Here is a 14,684-nt window from a genome sequence, read left to right as displayed (position 1 = left end):
TTAGAAGGCTATGCAGCATATTATATACTATGCGCATGTTATGAAATGCACAATAAAAAGGTTTCCCAGTAATTCATGTCTGAGTCCCACAGAACCTGTCAAAGTTATTCTTTGTGGAAGGCCCCTCCACATGCAGGCAGGGTTTGGAGGTGCTTAGAGGTCAGAGGGAAGCTGGGAGAAGGGATGGGGGAAGGGCTAGTGTAGAATCAAGAGCTTCACTTTTATTTCATAGACAATAGGAAAACACTGGAGAAATGCCTGCCCCATCTAAAGGAGAGGGAGAGAAACCTATGAATGCATCCACACGCTGAAGAGGGATATTTTGTTTGTTTGTTTGTTTGTTTTGTTTTGTTTTCTAGAAATAGGATCTGGCTTCTAATCAGCTCTGCTGCCCGGAATTTGTAGCTTCAAATTCCTAAGCTTCCCACTCAGCCTCACAGGTGCTGGGATCACAGGCATGCACCACCGCACCCAGCTATGAAGAGAGTGCTGTGATCTAAGAAAGAAATAAAGTATGCAAGCACTCTTTAAAAGCTTTAGCAAAAGCTATCTGCATATGGAGTGCTAATTAAACTCTTATTTTGTTTTGTTTTTTTTTTGTTTTGCTTTCCCATGAAAACAAACCCCGCCCTCCGATGGCACTTGTTTGTATTATTCTAAGTGCTTGAAAACAACAAATGGCATTACCTTAATTGCTGAAAGACAAATAATATTTATAACACTAGTTGCCTTTGCTTGCATTTCAGCATATCAGGGCTTTAATCCTATGTGTATTTAATTCCAGGAGCATGAATCAGAGTTGGGAGGGCCACTGCTCTGCCTGTTGGCAGGAAAGATAGAATTGTATTCAAAGTGGGCTGGTAAATACTGAAAGCCTAGACTCTGAAAATAGATGTGTGTGTATATCCATAAATACACTTATTTTATGTTTGCTGACTTACAGACTGGACAGCACACAGCCTGCAAAGCATTCAGATATCTGCTACACTATAGTGAAGCCCATGTAGCTAATTGATTTTCATACATGCTTCCATTGATTTTTGCCAAGTACTTACATCAATACCCAGTCTGCAGTTTAACCATGCCTGGACAAAATAAGACATAGAAGAAATGCTTATTATCCAACTCAGTCAGCAAAGAAGTAGCTGCTGTCATTGACAGATGAGTCTCTTTCTGACATCAATGTCAGTTGGCATTTGTTTATGTTAATGAGCAAGCAAGGCTGGTAAAGATGTCTGGTATAACTTCATCTGCCCATGATACCTGTGCCCTCCTTGCTATAACAGAGAGGTTTGGCAGCGTTTTTCCACAAACATCTTTGCTACTCATGATGCGGTGGCTCAGATGTGCCTGCCTGTGAATATAATCCTCAACAAAGTCACAACACTCTGCTGCCTTGTTTGGCTTAGACAATCAGTTAAGCAAGAAGTCCAGTCATGATCAGTGGCTGCCCATTTCTCTGGTGTAAATACTCCTATGAAGCAATTTCAAGCTGCCAGACTATGGAACTGGGAAGAGATGCACAGTGATATACCACCACGTAGTATTTCTACCACATACACAAGTTCCCAAACCCAGCTTTCCTGACTGTGTGCAGAGCTCACCTGAGTTGCCCCCACAGACTCCAGTTTAAGGCTCCATTATCTACGACTGTCTACTTTATTTCAGCATGTAGAGTCTACATACTTTATTAAAATGTCAAAATGAATAGTCTTTGTGTGCTGTTCTGTAAAATAAGCTGAGGATAGATGTGCTTGTCATTCAATTTCTAAAGTCAGTCATAAAGGTGACCCAGAAAACACACATTTTCAAATGTTGAGGCCTAAACTGGGCATGGTGGCACTTACTTTTAATCCCAGAACTCAGGAATGTAGAGGCAGGGAAATCTCTGTGAGTTTGAAGCCGGCCTGGTCTACAAGAAAATTCAGGGCTATCCAGGCTACAAAGTAGACCCTGTCTCAAAAAATAAGAACAAACACAAGTGTCTGGGCCCAAGGATGAGCTTCCTAAGGTATTTTCTTCTTTTCAGAAACAAACACAAAACATGGATAATGGGATCGTGAACACTAGAGCAGAGACTCGTGGTGTAGGCATGAGCACATCTAGGTCATAGCTCAGTGAAAGAACACCTTTTAAAGGGGGGAGGTTGAGAGCAGGTTCAACTCCCAGCACAGAAGTTTACAATCATCTGTCATTCCAGTTCCAGGGAATGTGATATCCTCTCTGGTCTCTGAGAGCACTGCATGCATGTGGTGCACAGATATACACGAAAGCAAAACAGCCACATACAATAATGACAAGAACTTTAAAATGTGTGTGTATGTGTGCATGTATATGTGTGCACTTGTGCATGTGTGTGTGATAGGGGTAGCGTAGAAAATGATGACTTGAAAGTTAAAAGTACTTGTTGCTCCTCCTAGCACTCACATGGTGGCTTACAACTATCTGGCCAGGCAGTGGTGGCACATGCCACCACTGGGACACTTGGGAGGCAGGGGCAGGTGCATTTCTGAGATCGAGACCAGCCTGGTCTATAGAGTGAGTTCCAGGACAGCCAGGGCTATACAGAGAAACCCTGTCTCGGAAAAAAAAAAAACCCAACTATCTGTAACTCCAGTTCAAGGGGATCCGACACCCTCTCTGGTCTTCGGGCACACCAGCAAAAAATTGACCCCCAAACCTAATTTTCCATCTGTGTTATAATTGTGTGCTGCCAAATCCTTCCCTCCTTCTGTCCCCAAAGCACAAACCGTGAGGCGAGTGACCCATACATGTGGCTGTCTCTCACCTTGGGGTGTAAATCTGTTGCTTTCACAACATTATCTGGGGGCAAGTACTCTATGAGGTGGAGGAGAAAGTCCAAGTGACATTTCCCTGTTCACATCAAGGGTCCTTGTCGGTGTCCCTATTTTATTGTATTGTTTACCACAAAGTTCCTTTAAGACTCAGATCTGTTCATTCCAAGAGTAATCATTTACAAGTTAACTGCGAGCAAACTGGAAATGTCTGTTAAACCAGCCAAGCCTCCAGAAAATTCCAGAGCTGAGAACATTAACTTTTCCCTTGGCTGGACAGTGAGAAATCTCAGGTTCTTGGGAATAACTAGAGGCAGAACATTCCTCTGGAAAATGGGCTGTTAGTCAATCTTACTGTGCACCAGGCATGGGCTATTCTATCCTTCTTCCTTTGGTTTCCTTAGCTGAATTGAGTAAAGGATGAAGCTTATGTTGCCTACAGGATTAGAGGTTTCTGTCTTTTGGTCTTGCTGGTTTGGGGACTGTAGGTGAGGCAAGACATTGTGGTGGAAGAATGCAGGGTAGGGGAGATGCTCACAGCATGACAGAGGGGAATCAGAGAGAGGATAGAAGACAGACTTCCAGCATTTTCTTCCCTGAAAGGATCTAGTAACACTTGCCCAACAAAGGCCTGTCTGCTAGCTTCCATTACCTCCCAGAAGCACTGTTGAGAGGATGCGGATGATGTCATCAGAGGTCTACAAGTCTTTATCCAGAACTTTTTAGCTCTTCAAAGTCTCAAAAAGAATCCACTTGTCTGAGAGAAGGTTTCACTGTGCAGCCCAGGTTAGCCACAACCTAAGAGAGATCTGCCTGTTTCTTTTGTTAGAGTGCTGTGATTAAAGGTATTGCCACCACACTTGGCAAAGGCCTACTTTTTAAAAATAACTCTCAGTGGTAAAACTGATCTGAAGTGCGGGCCATGGTGGTGCATGCCTTTAATCCCAGCAGTCAGGAGGGCAGGAGCAGGCAGATTTCTGAGTTCGAGGCCAGCCTGGTCTACAAAGTGAGTTCCAGGACAGCCAGGGCTACACAGAGAAACCCTGTCTCCAAAAAAACAAAACAAAACAAAACAAAACAAAACAAAACAAACAAACAAACAAAAACAAAAAGAAAAACAAAAGCAAAACAAAAAAAACTGATCTGAAATGAACTTGTATGAATTTATGCATAGTTCTTGCTTATCCCAACTTCTGTAATAACAAACCCTTTCTCTCTCTGCTACTGCTCTTATGTGGTTTGTCCCCTAATGGTCCTTGTATTGGAGCCTAGGCCTTCGTGTCATGGTGGGGCTCAGGTGGGGACTAGGAGGAGTTAGGGCACTGAGGGTACTATCCTTGGAAGCAATTAAGGGAGTTTTCTTGGGAACCTCCATTAGTTCTCATTAAAGCGAGTTCTAAAGTAGGAAGTTCGATGTCTGTTTTTCTGGCTTCCAGCCTGTGATCAATCTTACAAGTAAATAATGTCAACATTATGCTTCCACCTACATGAAGCTACATGGAAGGGGCTGCTTGATCTTAGACTGTACACCTCTGTCCTAGTTTGTTTTCTGTGCCGTGATAAAACATTGATTAAAAGGAACTCGAGGAAGGAAAGGGTTTAACTGGGCTACAGGTTATAGACCATCATTCAGGAAAGCCAAGGCAGGAACTGGAGGCAGAAGCAGAGACCGTGGAGGAATGATGCTTACTGGCTTCCCTTCCTTGATCTACTTAGCCTCTTTCTTACACAGGCCAGGCTCACCTGCCTAGGAATTGTGCCACCCACGGTGGACTGGGCCATCTACACCAATTAATAATCATGAAAATGTCATACAGACATGTCTGAATCCCAATCTGATGGAAACAATTCCTTAACTGAGATTCTCCTTCCAGTTATATCTAGGTTTGTGTCCAGTTGACAAAACTAACCAGGGCAGCTTTCAAAACCACTAGCTAACTTCCTCCCCTCTCCCCCCCCCTTGCTGTTCTTATTATCTCCTGGTGTAGAGATGAACCCACAGGCTCTATATACTCCAGATAAGCACTAACAATGTACCATTTGGGCAACATCCTAGCCAACCTCTTCTTCTTCAAAAATTTCAACCTCAGGTATATTATAGCAACAAAAACAGACCAGTACACCCAAGGGAAAAATAATAGGACTATAGTCTTCTATATGAAAAATACAGGCTCAAATATATATGGATTCATGATTTCTAAGACTTTAAAACTAACATAGGTTTACATGGTATGTATTTTGAACGAGCCCCTAGTGAGGTCTACAAGAATACTGTATGATCAAAGGCATTTATATTTTACAGCAAAACATAAATGTTTGTATGGTATGGAATAAGTGAATTTGTATATTGTCTCAAATCAGTTTTAGAACAATTTTATCCTTGAGAATTATTATATCTTTTTTTGAGTCAGGGTTTCTCTGTATAGAACCCGGCTATCCTAGAGCTCACTTTGTAGACTTGGCTGTCCTTAAACTCATAGAGATCCACATGTCTCTGACTCCTGAGTGCTGGGGTTAAAGGGATGTGACACCATTCCCAACAAGAATTATTTTTAAAAATAGATATTTCAGGTATTTTTTAAAATAAACTTAGTGGTGTCCATGTCTCTAATGGTAATATCAGCATCTTCTTTTCTCGATGCATTAAAATATGTAAATGAGGGCTGGGGTAGTAACTCTGTGTTCGAGCACTTGCCTATAGGTTCAAGGCCTTGGATTCAATCCTCAGTACCACATACAAAGGAGTGGGTAGTGTTCTCTTGATTCCTGTTCAACATTTAAACCTTAAATTATGTTCATGTCTCTGTGTGTGTGTGTGTCTCTGTTTGTGTGTGTATCCCTTTGTGTTTGTCTCTGTGTGTGTGTGTCTCTGTGTATTTGTGTGTCTGTGTCTATGTGTGTGTGTCTCTGTGTCTGTGTGTGTCCCTGTGTTTGTATGTGTGTGTATATGTCTATGTGTATGTCCGTGTGTGTGTCTGTGTGTGTGTGTCTCTGTGTGTGTGTCTGTGTGTCTGTGTGTCTATGTGTCTGTGTGTGTTAGACACATTGATTAGTTTGACTGGTACTATATTATGTAAAGGAAAAACACTACTTTCTTTTAACTTACCAAGGCATCACAGAGACCATGTCTCCAAAAATAAAACCTTGAAAAGTCACAGGGAATATTCTTCAATTTCAGAGAAGAACAAAAGGACTTATAGGTGGGAAGAGAGGCAGAGGGATCAGAAAATGCCTTGTGAAGGAGAGCCTGTACTATAACACAATATCCTCAAGTTATACATGCTGAGATAGGTGTGTCCCTGAGACACTAAATGGAAGGATGTTCACAATGGTGGAAAGTGGCAGAGAGTTGCAGAGTTTTGGGATTGCAGTTTATTGCCTTATGCAGGAATAAAAGCTACCCACTGTCACAGCTATTTTTGAAGGCAGAACTTATTCACAGGTAGTGCTGGTAAAATACCAGAAGCCATACATAACGTCTGACCTCAGCTGCTACCTCATACAGCATATTTGTACATGTGAGTCTTAAAAGGATGGACTGGTCTACTGTCCTATGGCAGCAGGAGACCACTTTTATTTCCCATGTTGGGCTTATAATGTCCCTCACATTCCCTTCATTTCAGACACACAAAAGGTTTTTTAAAGTTTCTCTAGGCTGTATTGTTGGCAGCAGCAGTAACCATGCCTCTTGCCTCGGGGAGTTAGAGGGTGTGATTTTTGACTAGTGTCTTCAGAACCTCTGGGTTTTTAAAATACAGCTGAGAATTTCTGAATGAGATATAGATGAAAATGTCCTAATTCAGATGATTTATTGGCCCAATTGTGTCTGTGATCAGTCAGCTGTGCGTTGGAGTACTGTCTGAGAACCATCTCTACCTCTGGTTCTCTTGGGTATCCCCCACTTCCCACAGCACATCACTGCATTCTACGATATTCTCACGGTGAAGCCTGGCCTAGCACTGTAAAACTGTCTTCAGGTAACTGGGAGTGTCCCTAATTGTACAAGCTTAGGGAACAGGATGCTTAATAGGGGTTGGAGTATTCTTCCAAGGCGAAGGTCATGGGTTTGAATTCCCATTCGGCTTGTACCATGGTCAACTCCCTATGCAAAACACCTGCCTTTACCCTTTATCCCTGGCTTCTTAAGACTGTGAGAAGGACCACAGACAGAATATGGTCCCTATCATTGCATCCCCAACTAACTGTCCCTACATCTTGTCCCGCTAAAGTGACCTGGAGGATTTCACTGTCTTGTAGGGGGCGAGCTACCCACACTGTCTCACTGGCCCTTTCCTGAGGTGCTGGTGGGGAATTCAGGGGGTTCTGAGGCTAAAGGTGGGATTGGGGAGCAAAAGGGTGGGCTCCCTTCCAGCCGGGAAGCAGTATCCCCGATTACACTCCACGCCCTCTGGGCAACGTTGCTAGAGGTCATGGCGGGTGCGGGGTGGGAGCCTGGAATCGCAGCTCATGAGAGGGTGCGCCCTCGAACCCCAGCATGTCCGGAAGGCAGATGCAACGCAGCAGCCCACAGCCACTGACAGGCCCTGAGCGCACTTAGCCCTCCTTGTTGAGGCCTCCGCTTCCTGGCGGCGCGGTAGCGGCGGGCGACCCGATTGGCGGCCAGGCCTGCGCCCCGCCCCGCCGGGCGGGACTCCGCGCCCTCCCCAGTCGTGCCCTCCCATTTCCGCCGGAGGCGTCCGGTGTAGTGGCTTGGTGGCGCGCAGTTCTCGCTGACTGTGCGCGCCCCCGTCTTGGCTCCTTTGCAGAGGACTCGGTAGCTGCAGCTCCCGGAGCACAGCGGGCAGAGCTGCAGACTGCGCGCTCCCCTGCTGCCCCGGGCCTCCAGCGGTGGCTCCCGCGCCCCGCGGCGACTTCCGCGCCCGCGCTTCCCTTCGTTCAAGTCCCCGATCGGCGGTGGGGTCCGAGCCCGCGCCCTGGGCGACTGAGGTGGCCGCAGTCCGCGCCCTGGCGCCCTGGAGCCCTGGCGATGCCGGACCAGATCTCTGTGTCGGAATTCGTGGCCGAGACCCTTGAGGACTACATGGCGCCCACGGCCTCTAGCTTCACCACGCGCACGGCCCAGTGCCGGAACACCGTGGCGGCCATCGGGGAGGTGAGCGGTAGCGTAGCCCGCGCCGGGCGGGAGGCTAGGGTCGCGGGGATCGCGCTGCGCCCTGGGCACCCGGTACACTTCCGCGCCTGGTGCCCGATACCCAGTGCCCTCCGCCTGCGCCCACACCCGGGAAAAGTTTCTGGTACCCCAAAGCCGGACGCAGCCGGACCAGCAGTGCCCAACACAGAAGGCCTTTGTTCCCTGCTCTAGGGAGAGGCTGCTTGGCCACCTTGGGCCTTCTTTGGGACCGCTCCTGTCTGTTCCCATTTCCCTCGCAGGGTTTCAGGTTCTTTGCTCCCATCCTCGGAGAGGTCAACTTCGGCTGCAGAGTATGTGGCGGCTTCGAGCCGGGGACCCCTGCGAGCTCTGCGGCCCCGGAGTGATGGCTCTCCCTGCATGGACCTCTCCAACTTGTTCCGGAAGTAGCCCAGCGGGGGCAGCTGTGGCTTCTGAGCCAACATGTAGAGCAGATCCAGGGACCCCAAGCTGCTTAGGCACGGGTGCCCATCCCATCTTGGGAGGCCTGGCAGTGCCCACTACTTGCCACAGAGCAGCGCTGTAGAGGGATGTGGAGAATGGTCTCTTTGAGGTCCAAAAGGTCTTTGGTGGCCGCTTCTGGGCTACCTGTGTGGTGCCTGTTGACAGTAAGATCAGCTCCTGTGCCCTTAACCTGGAAAGGGCCTGCATAGTCATTTTATTGAGTGGCTAAGCAACGAGTTCTCCAGATCCTGGGGAAGAGGGACTGCGAGAAGGAAGCAGTTTGGGTTGAAAATTGAAGCAGGCTTGGGAAAGCCTCACGTCATTTTCTTTACCTCCCCAACAGAATTTAGAGTTTCGTGTTTTCAGCTCTGTAGGCTTTGTTCGTCCAGCTGAACTCACAAAAGGTAGCTGGAGAACGAGACACACATGTGTAGCAGTAGTGAACCGATGACTACGTTTCCTTTGCTCAGAATTTTAACATCAAGGTACATATTTTAAAATACTTGTGTCAGAGGCTGGTGTTCACAGAGCTTTTAAATTAAGCTATGTCATTACATCCTTTCCCCTTGCTTGAACAAAGCATTTGCTATTAAGCTTCGCCTGGGCAGGGGGTGGGGTGGGGGACTAGACTATTATTCTTTCGTGTAAAATATTTGTCTTTGTAGACCTACACAGTCAGGACTAGACTCAATGAAAAATACTAGGTTCAGCATCCTGCTCTTGTAAGTGAGCTAGGGTATCCGTTCTTCTCCTTCACCCTAGTCCCCTTTCTTTTCTCTCTCCTGTCTTCCCAAAGATCTGCTTGTAAATCTTTTGTAGCAAATTCAGTGAGAGCAGATTGCTTTAGTCCACTTTTGACAGCCTGGACTTTAGGTGCCACTGATGCCTTTAATGAGGCAGGCGGGGGATTAGGGGGATGAGAGCCCCTCCCCCATGAGGGCCCTTGAAAAGCACTAGGAAGATAGTCACAGTGTTTTGAAAATACATCATTAATGCTTATGAAAATGATTACATCCAAAAAGGTAGGATTCCCTCTGTGGAAAGGACACTTGTGTCTGATGTCCTTAAAAGACAGCCCATGTTTATAAAGTTAGGACGCTTCTCTCATTGTATTGAATCAGTTAGGTGTCAGTAATACTGGCAGATGTTGGAAAGCCTGGCAAATAGGAGTTGCAATTAAAGTTGGCATGGCCTCTCTCTGATTAATTTTAGTTTATTTTGGATGAACCCAAAGCTGCTTTTCCATGCAGTGCAGGAGATTACCCAAGAGCTCAGTTACTGGGTAGATTAAAGAGAGACTGGATTTGGTCATTCTGTCAAATTGCAGGCTGGCTTCACTCAGCCTCCAAAGCAGAAAATGGATTTGAGTTGGAAACAGGGAAAACCTGAACTCTTTGCAGGCTTATCTCATTTTAAGTGAGGCCAGCATCCACTCTAAGCTAATAGTGTGTATGAACTGATTTGAAGGGTGAAAGGACTCAGTGTGGATTACTTAAAATAATGCTGTCTTTCTCCTCCTACATTATTTAATGTTTACTTCCAAAACAAAAAGTTGTTCTCTGTCTAGTGTAATAACACACCATGTTTACAATACTTAGACTTTAAGCAAATGTCTTTTTCTGGTCAGATGAGACAGGGTAGGTTTTGTGATGTACAAAAAGTTATGAATTTCATAGAAATACAACTAAAAAAATAAGTCCCTGGCCTTCTACTTAAATGAGTTATGGAATTAGTAAACTTATCTGATTAACTTTGGCAAACCTGATTGCTCCCAATGGAGAATATGTCTAGCTGTTGTCATTTTCTGACTGAAATAGGCTTCTTTTTTGAAAGATTTATTTATTTTTATTATATATAAGTACACTGTAGTTGTCTTCAGACACTCCAAAAGAGGGAGTCAGATCTCATTAAGGATGGTTGTGGGCCACCATGTGGTTGCTGGGATTTGAACTTCAGAGCTTTAGAAGAGCAGTTGGGTGCTCTTACCCACTGAGCCATCTCACCAGCCCCTGACATAGGCTTTCTAGACTTGCACATCTGTAACTAGAATGTCAGTAGTTAGCCAGTGCCTGACCTGTATTACAGGTATCAAACTGTTGTGTTTAATCTCTATCCCTGCTGTGCAGATAAGGAATTTGAGGCTAGGAGATTAGTTCAGGTTATAGACACAGCAAGTGGAGTTTGAACTTGGCTGGATGCTGCATACTCAAACTGTATGGCTTTTTCTAATGCTTAGTGATGGTACATTTTCAAAACTGCCCATAGCTAGATCAGCCACCTCCAAGTCAGGCTCCATCACTTTCCAGTTGTATGAATTGGGATGAGACCCTAACCGCCCATATATACTTTTACCGTTTTCAGTCCAGTCCACAGTCTAGATAATCATGTCTATTTCTGAAGGTTCTGGTACAGTACCCAGTAGACTTAGTAAATGGTAGCTGCTTTACCAGATTTCACTGTAGTTACTGTATAGACCCTGGAATGAGAATGGAGCAGGGGAGAAGAAAATGGATGAATGGATGAAGGTGTGCATATAAATGTAAATTGTTATCCCTCCCCCTAGGTGTGCCTGTGTGTGGATGGGTGTGTGTGTGTGTGTGTGTGTGTGTGTGTGATGGCTCCTGTGCTGACCGAGCACAGAGGCAGAACTTGCAAAGCTTTCCTGAATCAGTTCCCCACGGCCTGTTTCTGCTTCCCCTGAATCCTGGGGATCCCCATGCAGGTTCACAAGCTTGTGCAGCAAGCACCTGACCCCCTAAGCTGCCTTCCTCGCCCCCATGCATTCTCTCTAAGGAGCTTATTGTCTTGGTAACAGGTGAGAGTGTAGCTGGTTTGAAACTTTTCACTTCCTGATGACTTTCTCTGGGTGACTTACTTTGCCCAGTTTGCAAAGTGCAGAGTGCAACTGGGGTCAGCTTTGTGCTTTGGAAATAAGGGAGAAAATAAGTAGTTGTGACATAAAACTGAAAACTGAGCTGCGCCACCCCCCACCCTCTTCCCAGCTTTGATTTTTGTATCTTAGTTTTTTTAAGCCTCTGGTTACTTCAAAATACTCTGGAAATAGAGAAACATTGTGGGCATTCTTGGGACACTCCTGTTGTTTGTTCGGGCTTCTTCATAGCTCCATTCATTCCTACCCTGCTTATTTGGCATTGATGTAGTTTTAAAAATAAATTTGATATTGACTCTTAAGTATTAAAATTTAACTTTTTCCTTCCATGGCCATGAGTCTCTTATTCTGTTGTCCTTGGTTACCTTGGAAATCGCTTTGCTGTTCTAACTGCAAAAGGAGAATGAACATCTGGATTGTACAGACTCTCAGGGGGATGCTGTTCATGGGGCCAGGCTCCGCCCAGCAGTTCCCGTGGGAACTGGCCTTGCATTTGATTCTGAGTTGTAGTCCTTTGTGACTTGTTTGTAAACCAGCTCCTTCAGAATCCCAGCCTAACAGATTTTGAATCTATGGTCAGAAGGATGCCCCCTTTTTCTCAGTGTATCCTTGGAAGGGAGTAGGTTAACAGGCGATCATTTTATGCTGCCCTGAAATCTGAATTGGTGTCTCTGGAACGTCTTGAATCAGTTAGGGTGGAATTGGTTTCCCTCCAGCTGAATTCAATTTCTCTTTTATGATTAGTAGTGCAGTTACTATGATACCACTCCTTGTGCATCCCAGCTCTTGCTGTGGTTCACTTGGGACCTGCTGCTGTGTGTTAGGTGAAGGGATTAGACATCTCTTTGAAAGAATCTGTGGTTCCGTGGGGAGAAACCGATTCTCCAGGCAGATCAGTGACATGAGGTCATGTCTGCGAGAGCATCTATGGTGATGATGTAGAGAACAGGAGGACTGGGACCACTTACATGTGATCAGAGCATCTATGGTGATGATGTAGAGAACAGGAAGACTGGACCACTTACATGTGATCAGAGCATCTATGATGATGATGTAGAGAACAGGAAGACTGGACCACTTACATGTGATCAGAGCATCTGTGGTGATGATGTAGAGAACAGGAAGACTGGACCACTTACATGTGATCAGAGCATCTATGGTGATGATGTAGAGAACAGGAAGACTGGACCACTTACATGTGATCAGAGCATCTATGGTGATGATGTAGAGAACAGGAAGACTGGGACCACTTACATGTGATCAGAGCATCTGTGGTGATGATGTAGAGAACAGGAAGACTGGACCACTTACATGTGATCAGAGCATCTATGGTGATGATGTAGAGAACAGGAAGACTGGACCACTTACATGTGATCAGAGCATCTATGGTGATGATGTAGAGAACAGGAAGACTGGGACCACTTACATGAGATCAGAGCATCTGTGGTGATGATGTAGAGAACAGGAAGACTGGGACCACTTACATGTGATCAGGGCATCTGTGATGATGATGTAGAGAACAGGAAGACTGGACCACTTACATGTGATCAGAGCATCTATGGTGATGATGTAGAGAACAGGAAGACTGGCACTGCTTACATGTGATCAGAGCATCTATGGTGATGATGTAGAGAACAGGAGGACTGGACCACTTACATGTGATCAGGGCATCTGTGATGATGATGTAGAGAACAGGAAGACTGGACTGCTTACATGTGATCAGAGCATCTATGGTGATGATGTAGAGAACAGGAAGACTGGACCACTTACATGTGATCAGAGCATCTATGGTGATGATATAGAGAACAGGAAGACTGGACTGCTTACATGTGATCCGGGATGTGGATGAAAGGGCCTTGAATGGAAGTCTGGTGTAAGAGGCTCCAGGGTGGTTTAATCCAGTCTTCTATATCTGTGTCCCTACCTTAGGGAAATTTTTATCCACTCTTGGGCTGGTGATCAACTAGGCCTTTGGTGGAATTTTCCTATCCATCCAGGCTGCAGAAGGCTGCTTAGGCCAAGAATTTACAGAGGCCTTTCATGGTGGGGGACTGCGCTTTTGGATTTTGGTCAGCATTGTAGCCCAAGAATGAAGTCAGCTCTTTGTTAACATTACTTGGTCTCAGATGCTTGGTGGCCACATTGGTTGGTGGCCACTCTGTTGCATGATGTAGATTCAGGACTTTGTTCTACTTGCAGAAAGTCCTGTTTATGAGCATAGGCCCTTGCAACTGCAAAATGCTTCACCTGAAAGCACCAGTCAGTGTGGTGTGCAACTTGCAGAGCCTCAGGTTCCATGGTAGAGCTGTGGAAATAGAGTCTGCATTTTAATAGCACTCTCAGGAGCAGTGTGTGCACCAGGGTTTGAAAGTACTGTTGTAGGCTGCCCTGAGTCCTGGCTGTGTTCAGAGTTGCCTGGTGGGGGAGGGGGTGTCTGTGGACTGGAAGAACCTGGTTCTGCTCTCCTGAATTCTGATTTCATAAGATTTGGTTGAGGCCTGGAGCTTTTATATTTGTAAAAGGCTCCTCCCTAGTTGATAATCACTGATAGACAAGTGATTATGTCAAGTTGTGTGCCAGGTAGTGATAAGTCAAGGTTATTCATAACTTGGGGAAAGGATGTGGTTTTAGAAGGGAGGAAACTGAAGTCAAGACAGGCATCTCTGCAGAGGTGACCTTTGAGCAGTCTGGAATGTAGAGGCTGCCTGCTTGCAAAGACCTAGGCATAGAGGAGTCCTGGAAAAGGGCTGAGACGTTAGTATCAGGGCAGACAGAAGGCCTGTGATCAGAGGTGAGGGAGAGTAGAGGGGCCTGTGTGGAGGGGTGGCTTAGGTCCAGATAGCACTGGGCTTTACCTTGGGGAGAGAATTTGCACTTTGGCTGTGGAGTGGCTCAAAGCTGTTAGAGGGTTTGGGGCTCAGACTCCCATGGTCTGATTTCCTCTTTAGAATTTACTTTTTTTTGGTTTGTATCTGTGTGTGACACTTGGAGTGCAGATGCCCTCAGAGCTCATGCAGCCGGAGTTGTAGGCAGCTGTGAATTGCTTGGTTGTGGGTGCTGGGAATGAAACTTGGAACCTCCAGAAGAGCAGGAAGTTCTCTTACAATAAACCATTTCTCCAGTCACTGTTTCACAGTTTAAAGACATTTCAATGCTTGTTCATAGGCCCAAGAGAAAAGTGGGGAGACCAGCAAAGGAGTAGGGGTTCATTTGTGTCTGCAGTGGTGGTAGTGTAGAAATGTCCTTTGAACTGGGAGTCATTCTCTGATACTTGAATCATGGGTCTCCTATCATCTCCAAGGTAAAAGTGGCACTGTCCAGCATGCCTTAGTGGTAGAGACCAGCTCTACTGTGAAGATTGGCTGGCTGGAGGACTTGTATTGAAAACAGTCCTTTTTTGCTTGCT

This window comes from Mus musculus, chromosome 12 (assembly GCF_000001635.26).
Source record: "Mus musculus strain C57BL/6J chromosome 12, GRCm38.p6 C57BL/6J".
Taxonomy (NCBI): Eukaryota; Metazoa; Chordata; class Mammalia; order Rodentia; family Muridae; genus Mus; species Mus musculus.
Note: the sequence above shows the minus strand (reverse complement) of the source record.